Below are 17,361 nucleotides of genomic sequence, written 5' to 3'. Positions count from 1 at the left end.
GAAAATGTTAAACATGTTAGAGAAGACCCAACAACATGGAAATAGCATGATATCTACTGATAAGGAGACAGTGTCATGAAAATATTTTTCTTTTTCCCCAGATCAGTTTAAAGCTTCTTTTTAATTCTAGGCATCTTCCTAACAGGCTTTTTGTTGTTGTTACTGGAGCCTTGCAAAATTAAATCTGTGTGATAAAACTGGGGGAAAATACACAAAATAATTTAAGTAGAAAATGTGAAGTGCCTTATCAGATTTGAACGCTTATAAACACGATGAAGAATGAGACAGTCAAGTATTGGAGTAGATATAATAAATGGGCTAACAGAACAAAATACTGAGAAGATAATATGTGTTTTCATAGAAATTTGATGTATTATAGACATGTCATAACAGAGAAGTGGGCATGGATAGACAATTCAATAAATAAAACAAATGATTCTTAACATGGAAAATAAAATAAAATAAACTTTCTTCCCTTCCATACTCAGAGATTAGTATTTTAAGATTAAATACCTAAATGCAAAACAAAAGAGTTCTTCACATTTTTACAATATATAGTAGGATATCTATTACTTTGGGAGAAGGAAGGATTTTTTCTAAATGTGGCATAACACATCATAAAGAAAAGGATTTAAAAAAATTAATAAAACCTCTGTGAGTGAAAAGACCATAATAGTCACAGATTGAAAGATGAGAGGTGAAACACATATAATTCACAAGTGTTTAATAGAATGAAACAATAAGGATAAGACTGATAACCTCTCCACTCCTCACATAACATGATAATTAAAAGACACAAGTGAGAATTAATGTTAAAGGAAGCTCAAATCTTGCTCTCTGTGTGTTGGAGATGACCTAGTTTTACTGTTTATTTCTTAAGCCAGTTGATGAGTAATTGGACATAATATTATTAACCTGTGTTAATTTCTGTATTTCAAGATATTTTATGATAGCATTTATTTTTATTTTTATGTATTATTTCATAGGGAGGGTGAGGGACAGGGAGAAAAGGAGAAAGGGGAGAGGAGAGATATCAAGCTCCCATATACTGGTTTACTCACAAAATTCCTACAAGTCAGGGCTTTACTGGGCTAACGCTGGGAATTGGGAACCCACATGGGTGACAACAACCCAGCTCCATGAGCCATCATCACTCTCCCTCAAGGTGTGCTCTAGCAGGAAGGTGCATTTGGGAGCAGAACCTGGACTCAAACCCAACTACTCCAATATGGGATGTGAGAGTCCCAAGAAGTGTCTTATTCATTAACAAATACCTACCTGTAACAGCGTTTTTAAAAGTGAATTTTATTTTAATGTTTTACTTTAAAATAATGCTTTCTTTTCCTCTTCTTTGATTCTGCCTCTCCTGCAGGGTGTGCAGCAGTGTGTGATAAAGATTCCGATGCGCGTTACCCTGATGATTAGGGATGCTGGACATCTTTCCTATGCCTGTTGACCATTTCTATTTCTCCTTTGGAAAAATATCTATTCCAGTTCTTTTGTGCATTTTTTAAATTGGGTTATATCAATTTTATTACTAGTTGTAGGAATCCTTTATTCATTTTGGATACTAAACCAAAACATACACTTTGTAAATATTTTCCCAATCCATAGGTTGCCTTTTCTCCTTTGCATTAGCCTGGATAATTACTTTAGGATATCACACTAAAATCACAAGCTAAAAAAGCAAAAGTATATGGTGTTTTACCAAACTAATAAAAGTATATGGTTTCCTACCAAACTAATAAAATTATATGGTATTCTACCAAACTAATACATTTTTTCACAGCAAGCACACCGGATTTTTTTTTTTTTTTAGATTTTTAACTGGCACATAGAAAATTTTCCATATTTGTGGGATACTATGTGATGTTTCACTGTGCACTTACTCCCCATGTAGGATCTCTGTCCTTAATGTGTTGGACTATGTGAATTAACAGTATAACTAGTACTCAAACAGTACTCTATACTTTGTGTTTCTGTGTGAGTGCAGTCTGTTGAAACATTTACTTAGTATATACTAAGTTGATCTTCTTTATATAAAGATAATTGAAAATGAATCTTGATGAAGAATGGGATGGGAGAGGGAGTGGGAGATGGGATGGTTGCGGGTGGGAGTGTGGTTTTGGGGGGAAAAAGCTGCTATAATCCAAAAGTTGTACTTTGGAAATTTATATTTATTAAATAAAAGTTGAAAAAAATCCAATCTTGGTAGATCTATCCCTTCAATCACTTACCATTTATTTGTGGTAAACACAACTGACTTTTGAATGTTTTTTTTTTGTTATTTTTGTGACCTGCAACTTTACTGAATATGTTCACTTGTTCTAACAGTTTTGTAATGATTTTTTCTAATACACTGATTTTTTAATATTAAAACATTATGTCATATCTTGATTTTTCTACCATAATTTGAGGTTCTCATGGTAACAGATTTTAATTTTTTTAAAGTTATTGCTCAGTGTTTCCCAAGTCAGTGTGTCAGGAAGAAGACTATGTTGAGGTAAATGAACTGTGACAGCTATCTGAGATTTGCAGTCCCCATCACTCATCCCTGGGCTTTGGCACCCTGCTTAGATTTCTTGCTCACTAGCCTGGTCCAAGCATTGTGCACTCATTTCTTTGAGGTCTCCAGATCTTTCTGCTGCTGTTGCCGCCGCTACTATACTAGAGTCAATCCCTAATCCCTGTTCCTCTGCCTTCTTGTTGTGGTTGCTTTGGTCATACTGGTGCCCTGGTCTGTACTTTGGATTTATCTACCACACTGACATCACTTCCACAGTGACATTTTTAATAAACTCATTAAAAAGCCATAGCTTTAAATATATTTAATATATTTCAACTTATTGCAGTTATTATTTTTATTGATATTTAAATGGAAATGCTTGCAAGTTGGATCCTGGCTCCTGTTGACACAACCATGGTAGTCTGCCATAGTGTTCTTCTTTTCAGTAGGACCAGTCCTTAAAAGTGTATCAAACGACATTGTTGACCCAGACCTGCATTCAGATCTTTCTTTAAAGAGACCTAGTTGTTAGATCTTAATCTCTATATTAGGGATGCATCTTGCAAATAGATTGTCTCATTGTTTCAAGGACTCTTCAGAAACAAAACCTGGAGATTAAGAGTGTGTGTATGTATATAAGAATGGATAGATAGAAAAATGGTTGAATGGCTGGCTGGATTGATGGGTGCAAGGATGTATGTATGCATGTACAAGTAGATACAGATAAAATGTAGTGTTACTAATGTTTTCAACACAATTTCTAATACAGGACTATCTGGTTGTTCACATGGTGTCATTATGCTTTCTTTTTAAATGTTATTGATATGAAGAGAATATATTTCATGTATTTCATCGGTGCAAATCAAAGGAAATAACTTTATTTCCCTCCCTCAATTTACCTCCTTCTTTCCTTTCACTTTTTAAAATTTTTGCAAAAACATACAATTTCTGTCCTTTCTGTAATCACAAGATTAATGCACCACTAACCATAATATTCAACAAGTAAGTAGTAGAAAGACCAGAGCTCCACAGTAGTATAATCAAATCACAAGATGTCCATTTTTGTATTCTATATTAACTGCTACATATCAGAGAAAACATGTGATATTTGTCACCTTGGGATTGACTTATTTCACTAAGCATAATGATTTTCAGTTGCCTCCATTTTGTTGCAAAAGACAGGATTTCATTTATGGGTGAGTAATATCCCATAGTGTGTATACACCACATTTTACTTAACTCATCATCAGTCGATTGAAATCTGGGTTGATTCCATATCTTAACTATAAGTGAATTGAGCTGCAACAAACATAGAAATAGATAAATCTTTCATGTGTGAATTTCATTTCATTTGGGTGAATTCCCAGGAGTGGGATGGATGGCTGTATCATTTGGTAGATATATTTTCAGCTTTTTGAAGAATCTCCATACTGTCTTCTATAATGGTTGTACTATTTTACGTACCCATCAACACTGTATTAGGATACATTTTTACCCATATCCTTGCCAGCATTTATTTATTTATTTATTTATTTGGTTTTTGGATGATAGCCATTGAGGTAAAACATCATTATTTGTTTGATTTGCATTTCCCTGGTGGCTAGTGATCCTGAGCATTTTTTAATGTGTTTATTGCCATTTGCATTCCCTCTTTTGAAAAATACCTGTTCAAGTCCCTTGCCAATTTCTTAACTGGATTGTTTGTTCTGTTGTAGCTGAGTTTTTTGGCCTCTTTTATATTCTGGATATTAATCCTTCATCAGTTGCATAGTTTCCAGATATTTTCTCCTGTGCTATCAATTGTCTGTTCACTTTGCTAAGTGTTTCCTTTGCAGTGCAAAAGCTTCTCATATTGATGTAATCCAATTTGTCTATTTTGTTTTTGATTCCCTGTGCTTCTGGGGTCTTTTCCATGAAGTCCTTGCCTATGCTAATGTCTTGCAGAGTTTCCTTGATATTTTCATGTAGTAATTCGGTGGTATTGCATTGTAAATTTAGGTCGCTGACCTATTTTGAGTTGATTTTTCATAAAGTGTGAGGTAGGGGTCTTGTTTTATACTTCTTCACATGTAGATACAATTTTCACGGAGCCATTTGTTGAAGAGACTGTCCTTGCTCCAGGGATTGATTTTAGCTCCTTTGTCAAAGGTTAGTTGATTGTAGAAGTGTGGATTAATTTCAGGGTTTCTATTCTATTCCCTTGGTCTACATGTCTATTTTTGTTCCAGTAACAGGCTGTTTTGATAATAACTGACTGTGGTATGTCTTGAAAGATTATATTGTGATGTCTTCAGCTTTGTTTTTTATTGTTTAAGATTGCTTTAGTTATTCAGGGCCTTTTGTGTTTCCAGATCAATTTTAGCATAGCTTTCTCTAGATCTGATTGGGATAACATTGAATCTGGAAATGGTTTTGGGTGGCGTACACATTTTGATGATATTAATTCTCTCAATCCAGGAGCATAGAGGATTTTTCCATCCTCTGTGTCTTCTTATCTTTCTTTAATGTTTTATACTTTTATCATAGAGACCTTTCACATTCTTTCTCAAAGTTTTTCCAAGATATATAATAATATTGTGTCTATTCCAAATGGGGCTGATCTTAGAAGTTCTTTATCAGCCATGGCATTGTCTGTGTATACAAAAACTATTGATTTTTGTGTGTTTACTTTTATCTTACAATTTATAAAACTCTCTTATGAATTCAAATAATTTCTTAGTGGATTCGTTTGGTTGCCCTAAATATGGGATCAAGTCATTTGGGAACAATAATTGACTTCTTCCTTTCCAATTTACATCCCTTTAATATTTTTCCCTTGCCCAATGGCTCTGGCCTAAGTGTCCAGGGCTATATTGAATAGCAGTGGTGAAGATGGGCATCTTTATCTGGTTCTGGATCTTAGTGGAAATGCTTGCAATATTTCCCAGTTCAGTAAGATGCTGGCTACGGATTTTTCATGTATTGCCTTGATAATCTTTAGTTATGTTTCTTCTATTACCAGTTTGCTTATGGGTTTTATCATGAAAGGATATTGTGTTTGATCAAGTGCTTTCTCTGCATCTGTTAAAATAATCATGTTTTTTATTCCTTAATTTGTTGATGTGATACATCACATTTACTGATTTTATGTTGAGCAATACCTACATACTAGCAATAAATCCTACTTCATTGAGGTGAATGAACGTTCTGATGTTTTGTTGGACGTGAATAACGAGTATTATGTTGAGGATTTTTTTTTTTTTGCATCTATGTTCATCAGAGACATTGGTCTATAGTTCTCTTTCTTTGTTGTATCTTTTCTGGTTTTGTACTTATGGTAATGCTGGCCTCATAGATGGAGTTTGGGAGGATTCCCTCTCTTTCAATTGTTTTGAATAGTTTGAGAAGTGTTGGAATCAGTTCTTTTTTAAAGGTTTGATAGAATTCTTCACTTAAGCCTTCTGATCCAAGATTTATTGAGAGGACCTTTATTACTGATTCAATCTCTGTCTTGATTATTGTTCTATTTAGTTTTTTTGTGTTTTCCTTACTGAATTTTGGTAGATTTTATATATCCAGAAATCTATCCAACTCTAGATTTTTCAACTTGTTGGCATATAGCTATTTTTTTCAAAGATTTTTTTATTTATCTGAAAGTCAATGTTACACAGAGAGAGAAGGAGAGAGAGAGAGAGAGAGAGAGAGAGAGAGAGAGAGAAGTCTTCCATCTGCTGGTTCACTCCCCAGCTGGCTGCAATGGCCAGAGCTGTGCCAATCCAAAGTCAGGAACCAGGAGTTTCTTCTGGGTCTCCCACACAGGGGCCCAAGGACTTGGGCCATCTTCTACTGCTTTCCCAGGCCATAGCAGAGAGCTGGATCAGAAATGGTCTCCAACCAGCACCCATATGGGATGCTGGCACAACAGGGAGCAGCTTTCTCCACTATGCCACAGCGCTGGTCCTGGCATGTAGCTGATTTTAATAATTCCTGATGATTTTTATTTTTGTGGTATTCATTTTATCATCCATTTTTTCACCTTTGATTTTATTGAGTTGGGTCTTTTCACACACATACCCATTTTTTTTTTGTTAGTAGTACCAATCATGTATCAATTTTGTTTATTTTTTCAAACCAGAACTTTCCTTAACTGATCTTTTGTATCTTTTTATTGTTTCAATTTTGTTTATTGTTTATCTAATTTTAATTGATTCTTTCCTCCTACTAATTTGGGACTGGTTTCTTTTCTTTTTTTCTAGGTCCATGAGATGCATTGTTAGATCATTTATTTGATGACTTTTCAATTTCTTGATGTAGGCAGTCTTTCCTTTTAACATTGTTTTTGCTGTATCCCATAGGTTTTGATATGTTGTGTTGTCATTTTCACAAGTTTTTAGGATTTTTTTTATTTCCCTTTTGATTTCTTCTATGACCCACTGTTCATTCGGGGAGCATGTTGTTTAGTCTCCATGTTTGCATATTTTCTAGAGTTTCTTAAGTTGTTAATTTCCAGCACCATTTCAATGTGGTCAGAAAGTTACATGGTATGATTTCAATTTTTTTTTAATTTTTGATACTTGCTTTATGGCTTCACGTATGATTTATCCTACAAAAGGTTCCACATGCTAATGAAAAGAATGTGGCTTCTGCAGCTGTGTCATGAAATGTTCTGTAGATATTGATCAGGTCCTTTTTGTCCATACAGTATACTATCTTGGTTATTTCTTTGTTGATTTTTTGTCTAGTTGATCTGTCCATTGAAAAAAGTGGGTTGTTGAAGTCCTCTAATATTATTTTACTGGAGCCTATGTCTCCTTTTAGATCCATTAACAATAACAGTAACATTTGTTTTTAATATACATTTACTATAATGACATCTTCCTATTGAATTGATTCCTAATTAATTACATAATTGCCTTTTTTGCCTCCTTAACAGTTTTTTTTTGGTGAAACTCTATTTTTTTCTGATTTTAGATGGCTATGCCTGCTTATTTTTGGTTTTCCTTTGCATGGAATATCATTTTCAGTGTTTTTACTTTCACCATGTTTATCTTTGTTCTTTGTTGGTGAGTTGCATTTCTTTTTTTTTCTTTTTTTTTTTTTTTTTTTTTTTTTTTTTTGACAGGCAGAGTGGATAGTGAGAGAAAGACAGAGAGAAAGGTCTTCCTTTTGCCATTGGTTCACCCTCCAATGGCCGCCACAGCTGGCGTGCTGCGGCCGGCGCACCTCGCTGATCTGAAGCCAAGAGCCAGGTGCTTCTCCTGGTCTCCCATGGGGTGCAGGGCCCAAGCACTTGGGCCATCCTCCACTGCACTCCCTGGCCACAGCAGAGAGCTGGCCTGGAAGAGGGGCAACTGGGACAGAATCCGGCACCCCGACTGGGACTAGAACCTGGTGTGCCAGCACTGCTAGGTGGAGGATTAGCCTATTGAACTGCGGCGCTGGCCAAGTTGCATTTCTTGTAGTCAGTAAATAGATGGATTTTTTTTTTGTAATCCATTCCACCAGTCTATATCTTTTAATTGGAGAATTTAGGCCATTTACATTCAAGGATATCATTGATATGTATCAACTTCACCAAATCATTTTTGATGAATATTTCTATTGTTGTTTTGGACTTTCTCTGGATTTTTTGACTTTTCATTCTTTCATGATGCTCTCTCTCCCAGTTTCTGTGTGTAGCACATCCTTGCATATCTTTTATAAGGCTGGACAAGTGACAAATTCATTCAATTTCTGTTGTTTTGGGATGTCTTTATCTCACCTTCATTTATAAATGAGAGTTTTGCTGGGTACCATGTTTGAGTTCACTTCTTTTTTCTTTGAGTAGTTGGAGGGTGTTTCTTCTTTCTCTCCTAGCCTGTGGGTGTCTGAAGAGAAATCAGTTGTTAGTATAATTGGAGATCTTCTGCATCTAATCTGACATTTCTGTCATGTACATTTTAGAATCTTTATGTTTTACTGTTGAAAGTTTGATTATAATGTCCTGTGGTTGAAGACATTTTCTGATCCTGTCTATTAGCAGTTCCATGTGCTTCCTATACTTGGATGTCCCTATCTTTCTCCAGATTAGGTAATTTTTCCATTATTTCACTGTATAGGTTTTCTATCCATTCTCTCTTTCCATTCCATTAGGAACATCTACAATATGTACATTTGGTTCTTTGATAGTATCCCATAGATATTGAACACTATTGGTTTTTCTGAAATTTTCTCCTTTTTTGTCTAAGATATTTCTAAGGATTTGTTTTCCAGCTTGGATATTCTTTATTTGGCCTCTGCAAGTCTGTTTTTGAGGCTTTCCATTGTGCTTTCTATCTGACATGTTGAATTCTTCATTTCTAGTATTTTCAGTTTGATTTCTCTTCTATATCTCTATCTCCTTGCAGGTTTTTTCCCTTCCATTTCATATGTAGATTTCCTTAACTCATTTATTTGCTTCTTTTTGTTTTTCAGTAATCTTATGATCATTCTTTAGAATTCTTTTTCAGGTACCTCATCAATCTGTTCCTCTTTGGTGGGTGTGTGTGTGTGTGTGTGTGTGTGTATATATATATATGTATTTAGGCATTTGTGCAAATACTTGTTGGTTTCCTCCTCCGAGGGCTTTTACCTTTGAAATAAGCCCCTTGTGGCTTAGCAGAGTATCTGCTCCTTCAGGGAATATCCAGAGACGCACGCTGGGTGGGAACAAGAAGCCCTGCTCATTGTTCAAGTGTGAGGCAAGAGTCCAGACACCCAAGTTGGGCGAGGTAGGTTTCCTCCACCATCAGCATGAGGGAAGGTATGACCATTTTGACTGCTATGACCATAGCACCATCACCTCTCTGCCAAGGTGAGCAAACCCTCTAGGCTGAACCACAGTGCCTAGGCCCCTCACCCAAGCAAGCACATGAACTGCATAAAGGGTCTGTGCATGCTCAGTGTGCGCATGGGGCCCAGCCACACCCTATCACACACAGCATCCCACAGTCACAGGGTACATGTCTCCCACAGCCTTAGAGAGCTGGTGCCCACTCTCAGTCCCACAAGCCACCTTGATCCATATAAAAAGACACAGCATTCCCACACCCAGTTGTCTAATCCATAGTGGTTGGCTGATACTCTGCCTTGGCAAGTTGAGTCCAGGCACTGTGAGAGAATGAAGGGGTGGGAGCAATTCATGGGTCTAATCTGGTGCCAACCCTCCTGGCAAGGCCAAAACATGTAGAGACTATGGCTTTATCTCACTGATAAAATCCCCCAGACACTTGCAGACGACAGCAGCCTCCCCTTGCCTCATTAAGCTGATGTTTCCTCCTGGTTGGTGTCTTGCTCCAAGAAGATGGTGTCTCCTCCAGCCACGGGCTGTGGAGACACATGCGGTTTCCTATTTACTGTTGTACGATTTTACCAATAGCGTTTCCAATTCAACTTCTCTGCAACTGTTCGCTGGGAATGCAGCTCCTCCCCTGCCTTCTCTTACCTTCCTGTGCTCAGAATCAACACGTCTTTTCCTATTCAGCCATCTTGGGTCACCCAGGAAATCGTTAACAATTAAAGTGTTGTTCTTAATGCTCTGGACTTATACATAGGCGAAATAACCTCCATTAGAGTTAAAATTATCTCAGTTGGTTTCATCATTATTCACATTATTTTCAAAGGAAAACATATTTTGCCTCTCTAAACTTTTAAAATTACTGATAAGAATTAACCTTAAAATCGTTTAATTTTCCCCTTTTGAGGTTACTATTTCTTTGAAATATTAATGAACTTCAGTGTGTGTGTGTGGAAAGGCTTAGAATTTTTTAGTAAATCAATTCTGTTTCTGACTCTTCAATTGTAGTAATTTTTATGCTAAACACAAATTTGCATCATTTTAAGAACCACCTTATACTTTCTTCCTATTAATTGCTGGAAGCAATAAAAACTATCATCCCTCTATCCTATTGCATTCCTTGTATTTGTGATTCTCCTGGGGTAAGAAGCATATGAATTGGTGATGAGCTTGGATTTATAATCAACACAGTCTTAAAGGTCATCATGCAATCAGATCAACCCCCAAAAAATAACATAAGAAGTCCAAGTGATAAATAGAAACTTTCTTAAAAAAAAAAAAAAAAAGAAAGGTCAAAGCTCTTTCAAAGTAAGCTAAGGTATTTTTTCTTGGACCCATATGAACAGGGTTTAAGACAGCAGGGAATGTTTAATAAACAGTATGATAATGAAGATCATTGAAGTATTATATAATCTCCTACAAATGAGTGGTCTTTCAGAAGCCATTAATATTTTATGTGATTTCAGAAAGTTAATATTTAGTAGATTACACAGTGTTTATCTGAATATAATCTTTGAAATCAGGTATTTTCTATAATTATTTTGACTTATGTATGCTAAGCATGTGCATGGAAGAAAACTATATAAAAGTAAACATGTGAAAAAAGGAAATAAAACCACAGAGGATTGGGAATATGACATTGTTACAGTGTCACTGAATGTCTTGGTAAGGAGCCCTTCGGCTCATCCAGTCTGTGGTCCAATGACTTCTTTGTAGAACCTCTTACTTCCATTTAACAGGGTACTCGAAGGCAGTTAGACTGTTAATGCCATTGGGGACTGCAGTTCAGCACACACGAACAAGCACTCCCAAACAGCTGCATATACACAACACACACATACACAATGGCACAGCATATATACCTTTACAGATGTGGCTTAGTAATGATAAAAGTCTGAAATAGAAATCAGAAGCTGTGCGGGGTCTATTTTGTCCGCATTTTCAGTCATTTTTACCTGGAGAGGCTGAGTGTTAGCGGCAGTGTGTCAAGCCCATGTCTCAGCCACCTCCCTGACCAGGCTGCTGCACTCTTGAGCTGCCACGTGTACACCCAGCAGTCTGGGGCCCTCTGTGTCAAGTCTAGGGACAGACGCTTCCTCCTGAGGCCAGGCAGTTGCTGAGAAGACGCAACCCTCCAGGAGCCAGCTGGCCCTGCATCCGCCAGTTTCTGCAGGCAAGTTCCCTGCTATGAAGAAACCTCTTCTTCTGAGCCATGAGGGATCCTCTCCCCTGAGCTGGAAGTAACAGAACATTCTGTCTTCCATCTGGTGCCATGGAGTTTTGTCTTACTGTCTTTAGAACCTAACAAATATTGAGGCAAAGGCACAGCCCATCTTTCAGAGACTAATGTGTAATCTAACACATAGATATTGCCATCCTATATAAGATTAAGTCTTCCGCTCTCTAAATACCACAAGCCTTGATATGATAGAAGGACTCAGAGCTGGCCAGCAGGTCCATTCAGCTCACTGATTTTATGTTGCTGAGAGAGTGAGATTGGGGTGAGGTGAACAATGGTTTCTTTCTCTTTGAGCTGAGCAGCCAATAGGTCCAATAAATATCAACATGGAGGTGTTTGTTGTCTGTTTAGCCAGAAAGATTGGATATACTGTTTTATTTATTTATTTATTTATTGACAGGCAGAGTTAGACAGTGAGAGAGACAGAGAGACAGAGAGAAAGGTCTTCCTTTTTCTGTTGGTTCACCCCCAAAATGGCTGCTACGGCCAGCCCACTGCACTGATCCAAAACCAGGAGCCAGGTGCTTCCTCCTGGTCTCCCATGCGGGTGCAGGGCCCAAGGACTTGGGCCATCCTCCACTGCCCTCCCGGGCCACAGCAGAGAGCTGGCCTGGAAGAGGAGCAACCGGGACAGAACCGGTGCCCCACCCACAGGCGTAGGATTAGCCTAGTGAGCTGCGGCGCCGCCCGATATACTGTTTTAAAGATGCTCATTTAATGAGAGCAATGCCAGTGCCCATCAAACTTCCTCTGCCACAGGCAGGTACCAGACTCTGCTTAGTACAGGCAGAATTTAATAATTCAGCTCCCCTCTTTGGTGGAGGAACCTCTCCAAGTCTTTCCCACTTTGTTTCAGTCTCAGTGTGCATAAAGCAACATCACAGATATCTTCTGTTTCTTTCAAGCAATATCAGTCTTCATTCTATGCAAAGTTCTTTCTAGGAAACAAATTTAAAAATGCCCCATTATTTTAAACTCTTCTTTTGGTCTAGAAAATTCATCTATAACTAGTTGCATAGTGATTATTTCTTCCACTTCTTCCACTCCAATATACAGCTTCATGTACAGCAATAAATTGAGATTTTACCCCACACTCAATTTTGAATTTTCATTTAGTTAGATGTTATGTGAATGTTTGCCCATGCAAAGAGGTACCCTTCACAAAACAGTTTCTATGGCTGCGTATCATTCCATCATTCGTTTAACAAATCCTGTATTGATTACTTGATTGTGTCTGGGTTTTCATAAATTCATTTTCATAATGATAGAATACAAACCTTTGTATTCTATTTTCTCAGATTTGTCTTTATGGTTTTATTTCTAGAAGTAGATAGACTGCAACAGTAAGCATGGTAAACATTTTTTAAATATTTTATTTGAGAGGTAAGTTACAGACAGAAAAGTCTTCCATCTGCTGGTTCACTCCTCAAATGGCCGCAATGGCTGTAGCTGAGCTGATTGGAAGGCAAGAGCCAGGAGCTTCTTCCTCGTCTCCCATGTGGGTTCAGGGGCCCAAGCACTGGGGCCATCTTCTGTTTTCCCAGGCCACAGTAGAGAGCCGGATCAGAGAGCACCCAGGACAGAAGCAGCACCCATATGGGAAGTGGGCACCACAGGCAGAGGTTTAGCCTATTGCATCACAACACCGGCCCCATATAATAAACATTTTAAAATATTGTTTTCAAGATATAGCCTACTGATTTACAAAGGTTATATAAAAAGTTCATGGAAAAATGGGCTTAAAAGGTATCTGAAAAATTTTAGCATCCATGAAAGCAGATAAACTCCTAAGAGAAGAATATAACTAGACTACATAGGAGGTCCATTTTCAATACCAACATTCTTTTATTCTGAAACAAATACTGGTAAGTCTTACCAGTAATATCCCCTTTTAAATTAACAGGATGACTAGTGAGATTTCGCATTAAAAAGAGATAAGGAATGGATCCAGACTGAAGTCCACATTACCAAATATGTTTAAGTGAAACAATATGAATCATATGTTGTTGGATAATTACTGTTTTTACAATCAGGCAAACCTGAGAACAATTTTCATCATTGTTTATTGTTCTTTAAACCTGTGTAACCCTTAGTGATCTATATACCACAGGCTCTCATTTGTAAGACAGATTGCTCTAATATCATTAACTTGTTTTCAGAATTAAAGAAATCTGTGGCCAAATGAGTCCTCATAAGTGGTAGCTCTATCACATGATGCTACTGTGAATTATTCAAAGATAGCACAAAAAAAAAAAGAAACAAAATGAAATGTATCAGTTACTTTTGTGCAGGAAAAAAATCAATTGCAATTTATTTTTAAATGTTTCACTTGATTGTTGCAGAATAATGAAAAAACGTATATCTAACCTGATGGATCCTACTTCTTTCCTTTTAAATCCACTGTGGGGTAAATGGATAGAACTACAAAAGCTTTGTACATTATGACAAAGAAACCTGCTCTCTTTTTTCCTCATAATTCTTAGGAACTGTTCACAATAATTTTTAAAGTCAATGTATTAGGAGCAGATGAATAGACTTTGATTCAATGAACAATCACTCAGTCTGAATAATTTCCCTGTGAAGGAGAATCGCATGTAGTTTAGGCACCATTTAAAAATCAATGTTGTGTATAGATTTCAGGGGTTCTAATTTTTATCTCATTTGTCCTTGCTAATATATGTTGAATTTTTCTCACAGTATAACTTTGTTACACTAGAAACTTGCCAGAATTTCTACCAGATATGAAAATACCAGAGGTACCATTCTTTTTTATCTGCCTAGAATAAGCCATGATTTGTTTATTTTGGAGGTTGTGTGAATATTTGTTTTCATGTTCTCAACACTAATGAACACCCTTTTTAAAACAGAATTTATGATGTTCCACTCTGTGACAATGCTCAGAGTAGAACTGCGAAGATTAATGCAAATTACCTAGTTTAATTTTGTATAAATTTCTTTAGAAACACAGACCATAAAAATGAATAAAAAATGAAAATTTAATGTTTTGATAGATTCTATCAATTAAATAATTAACTTAAGGGAACTTAAAATAACTCATGGTTTGGTCAGAAGTATATTCTCTGGGACCGTGCCAATTTGAGGTTTGAAGATAGAGAAATAACCAGCCTACTGAAGAACAGGTGACACACAGGAGGTCATGAAGTAGGAATAAATTTGGGTTGAGAAAAAGAAATAAAATTACTGTGACTGAATAATAGTGAACAACAGGCAATAGTCAAACGTAAAATTTGCCAAGGCAGGAGGAAATCATCCGGGAATTCACTGACAGAGGTGAAAGCTTGAATTTTATTGTGATTTCAAAGAGCAGGCATAGAAAGTTTTTAGTTAGAAGAATGGCATGGTCTGATTCGCCTATAGTATGTGATTCTGACTATTCTGTAGTGATTGTGAGGTGGGAAAGACTGAAGCAGTGAGAGAGAATAATGGGGTTGAGTGAGAGGTATTCATGTGGTGAAGAGAAGTAGAGACTGAATGTGTATGGTACTGACAAGGCCAGAGGGACTTCTGATACATGGACTTCTGTAAAAATCCTCACACAGTCTCTGCCACTACAGTAATACTGGTTTTCATGGTAGTAAGACTTGTAGCATCAACTGGTAAGTAATCACTGCCAGGGACCTCCCCTGATCACAATTGAGCCCTTGCTCCCTAAATACTCCAGATACATCAACACGTTTGCCCATCGGAGATGCCAGCATCCGTTCTCATTATTCAGTCTCCCTGCCATTCTTGTTAAGTGTCTCCTCTGACTACAGGGAAGAAAGCAAAAGGAAAATTCAAATATAATTTCAAAATTTAAGCTTGAGTATTTGATGCATAAGGATGCTGTTTAGCGGGAAGGGAAAAGATTGAAAAAGTATTCCCTTCGGAAACTGAGTTTTTGACATGTGAGTTTGAGAAACAATTTTTAGTCAACAAGATGAGGGTGTCTGGTGAAGGACTGCATGTGAACATCCAAGCTCATGGCAGGGTTAGGGCTGCACTAAGATGCACACATGAGAATCTTTACTCCTTTATTCCCTCTCAACTATGCTTTTATTTTGAACCCTAAAGGAAAATGTGCTAATAGATGATTACAGTGGATTCACGCTCCTACAAAATGGTAGACCATCTACATTTCAGAGGGTATATACAGCCAATCAGTTCTTTGTGAATACCTACATAGTAACATATTGATGATGCCTCCCAAGCTATGACCTCTCTTCTTTCCCTAAAGTTTTCAGCAGACCAGCAATCAAGAGGAGAGAAGCAGTGTGGCGCTTGTCATCAGTCACATTTAAATGTCTTACCATATGAAAGTTAGTGTCCATCTAATGGTAGCTTATTTGATCTAAACAAGCAAGTGTCACATAAACGGTTTTAAGGTATAGCTTTAAATGTTGTAACAGGAAGACTACCATGCTTTGTAGTAAGCATTTAGCAAATACTAGTTAGATATATCTTACCATTTATTAGCAATTATGCCCAGATTCAGTACAAAATCCACTAACTAGCATAATCTATGATAAACAGATGGAAGTTTTAAGTTTTGATCTCAGATGTTATACACTCAAACATTGAGACACAAAATATACAAATAAATGATGGCCAGGTACTATGTAACAGTAGAACTCTCACCTGTTACCTCTGCAGCATTAATCCCAATGATGATTTCATGACTAATAGCTTCCCTAATGTTTGCTCTGGCTTCTAACTCAGGACCAACCATTGAAAGCCCTTAACTTGTAGTATAAGATGTCCTATCTCTGAGCCGTCTTTGTCTTCTCAATGCCCACAACCATGAGAACATCACAGAAACTATCTTTTGTCCACTCCCCAGTCTCCCTTTGGGTGTTTCTCATGTGCAAGTTGTAGTGGCTGTGGCTAACTCCCCTGTTAGAACAAGTTCTGAATAAATTGTCTGCTCCCATGAGATTTGTCTATGTTGTGTTGTACTGTGTTAATTAATGGTAAAACTACTACTCAAACAGTACTCTATACTTTGTGTGTCTGTGTGAGTGCAGTCTGTTGAAATGTTTACTTAGTACATACTAAGTTGATCTTCTGTATATAAAGATAATTGAAAATGAATCTTGATGAAGAATGAGATGGAAGAGGGAGTGGAAGGTGGGTTGGTTGCAGGTGGGAGGGAGGTTATGGGGGGGAAGCCACTATAATTCAAAAGATGTACTTTGGAAATTTATATTTATTAAATAAAAGTTAAAAAAAATCAGATCTCTGTCCTTGACCAGGTACTCAAAAGGGTCCCTTGTGCCCTGATGCTCCTAGTGTGTCCAGTCCAAGCCTCATGACAGCAAGATGGCAGATCAACACAATGCCAAGGGATTTTTCCCAGGCTCTTGGAAAACCATACTATGATTTAAAAATCAACTACTTTTTGACTGTTGATGAGCAACTTGATATGTTATCCCTCTTAGTATTTTTTTGTTTGTTCTACTTAATACTTTTGGTTGAATACTGTAATCAATACACAATTCTTCTTAAGTGCTCAAACTTAACTGAAAAGTGATCACTGTTAAATGTAAGAGTGGGAATGAGAGGGAAGAGATGTGCAATTCGGGACATGCTCAAGCTGACTTACCTCAAACGGTAGAGTTAGAAACATACCAGGGGATTCCAATTCAATCTCATCAAGGTGGCATGTACCAATACCATCTCACTAGTCCCAGTGATCAGTTTCTGTTCACAATTGATCATAATGATAGGACTAAGAACCAAAGGGATCACATAAACAAGAATAGTGTCTGCAAATACTAGCTGATAGAATAAATAAAGGGGAGAGTGATCCAACATGGGAAGCGA

This window comes from Oryctolagus cuniculus, chromosome 13, assembly GCF_964237555.1.
Source record: "Oryctolagus cuniculus chromosome 13, mOryCun1.1, whole genome shotgun sequence".
Classification (NCBI taxonomy): Eukaryota; Metazoa; Chordata; class Mammalia; order Lagomorpha; family Leporidae; genus Oryctolagus; species Oryctolagus cuniculus.
This window is presented reverse-complemented; position numbering follows the sequence as displayed.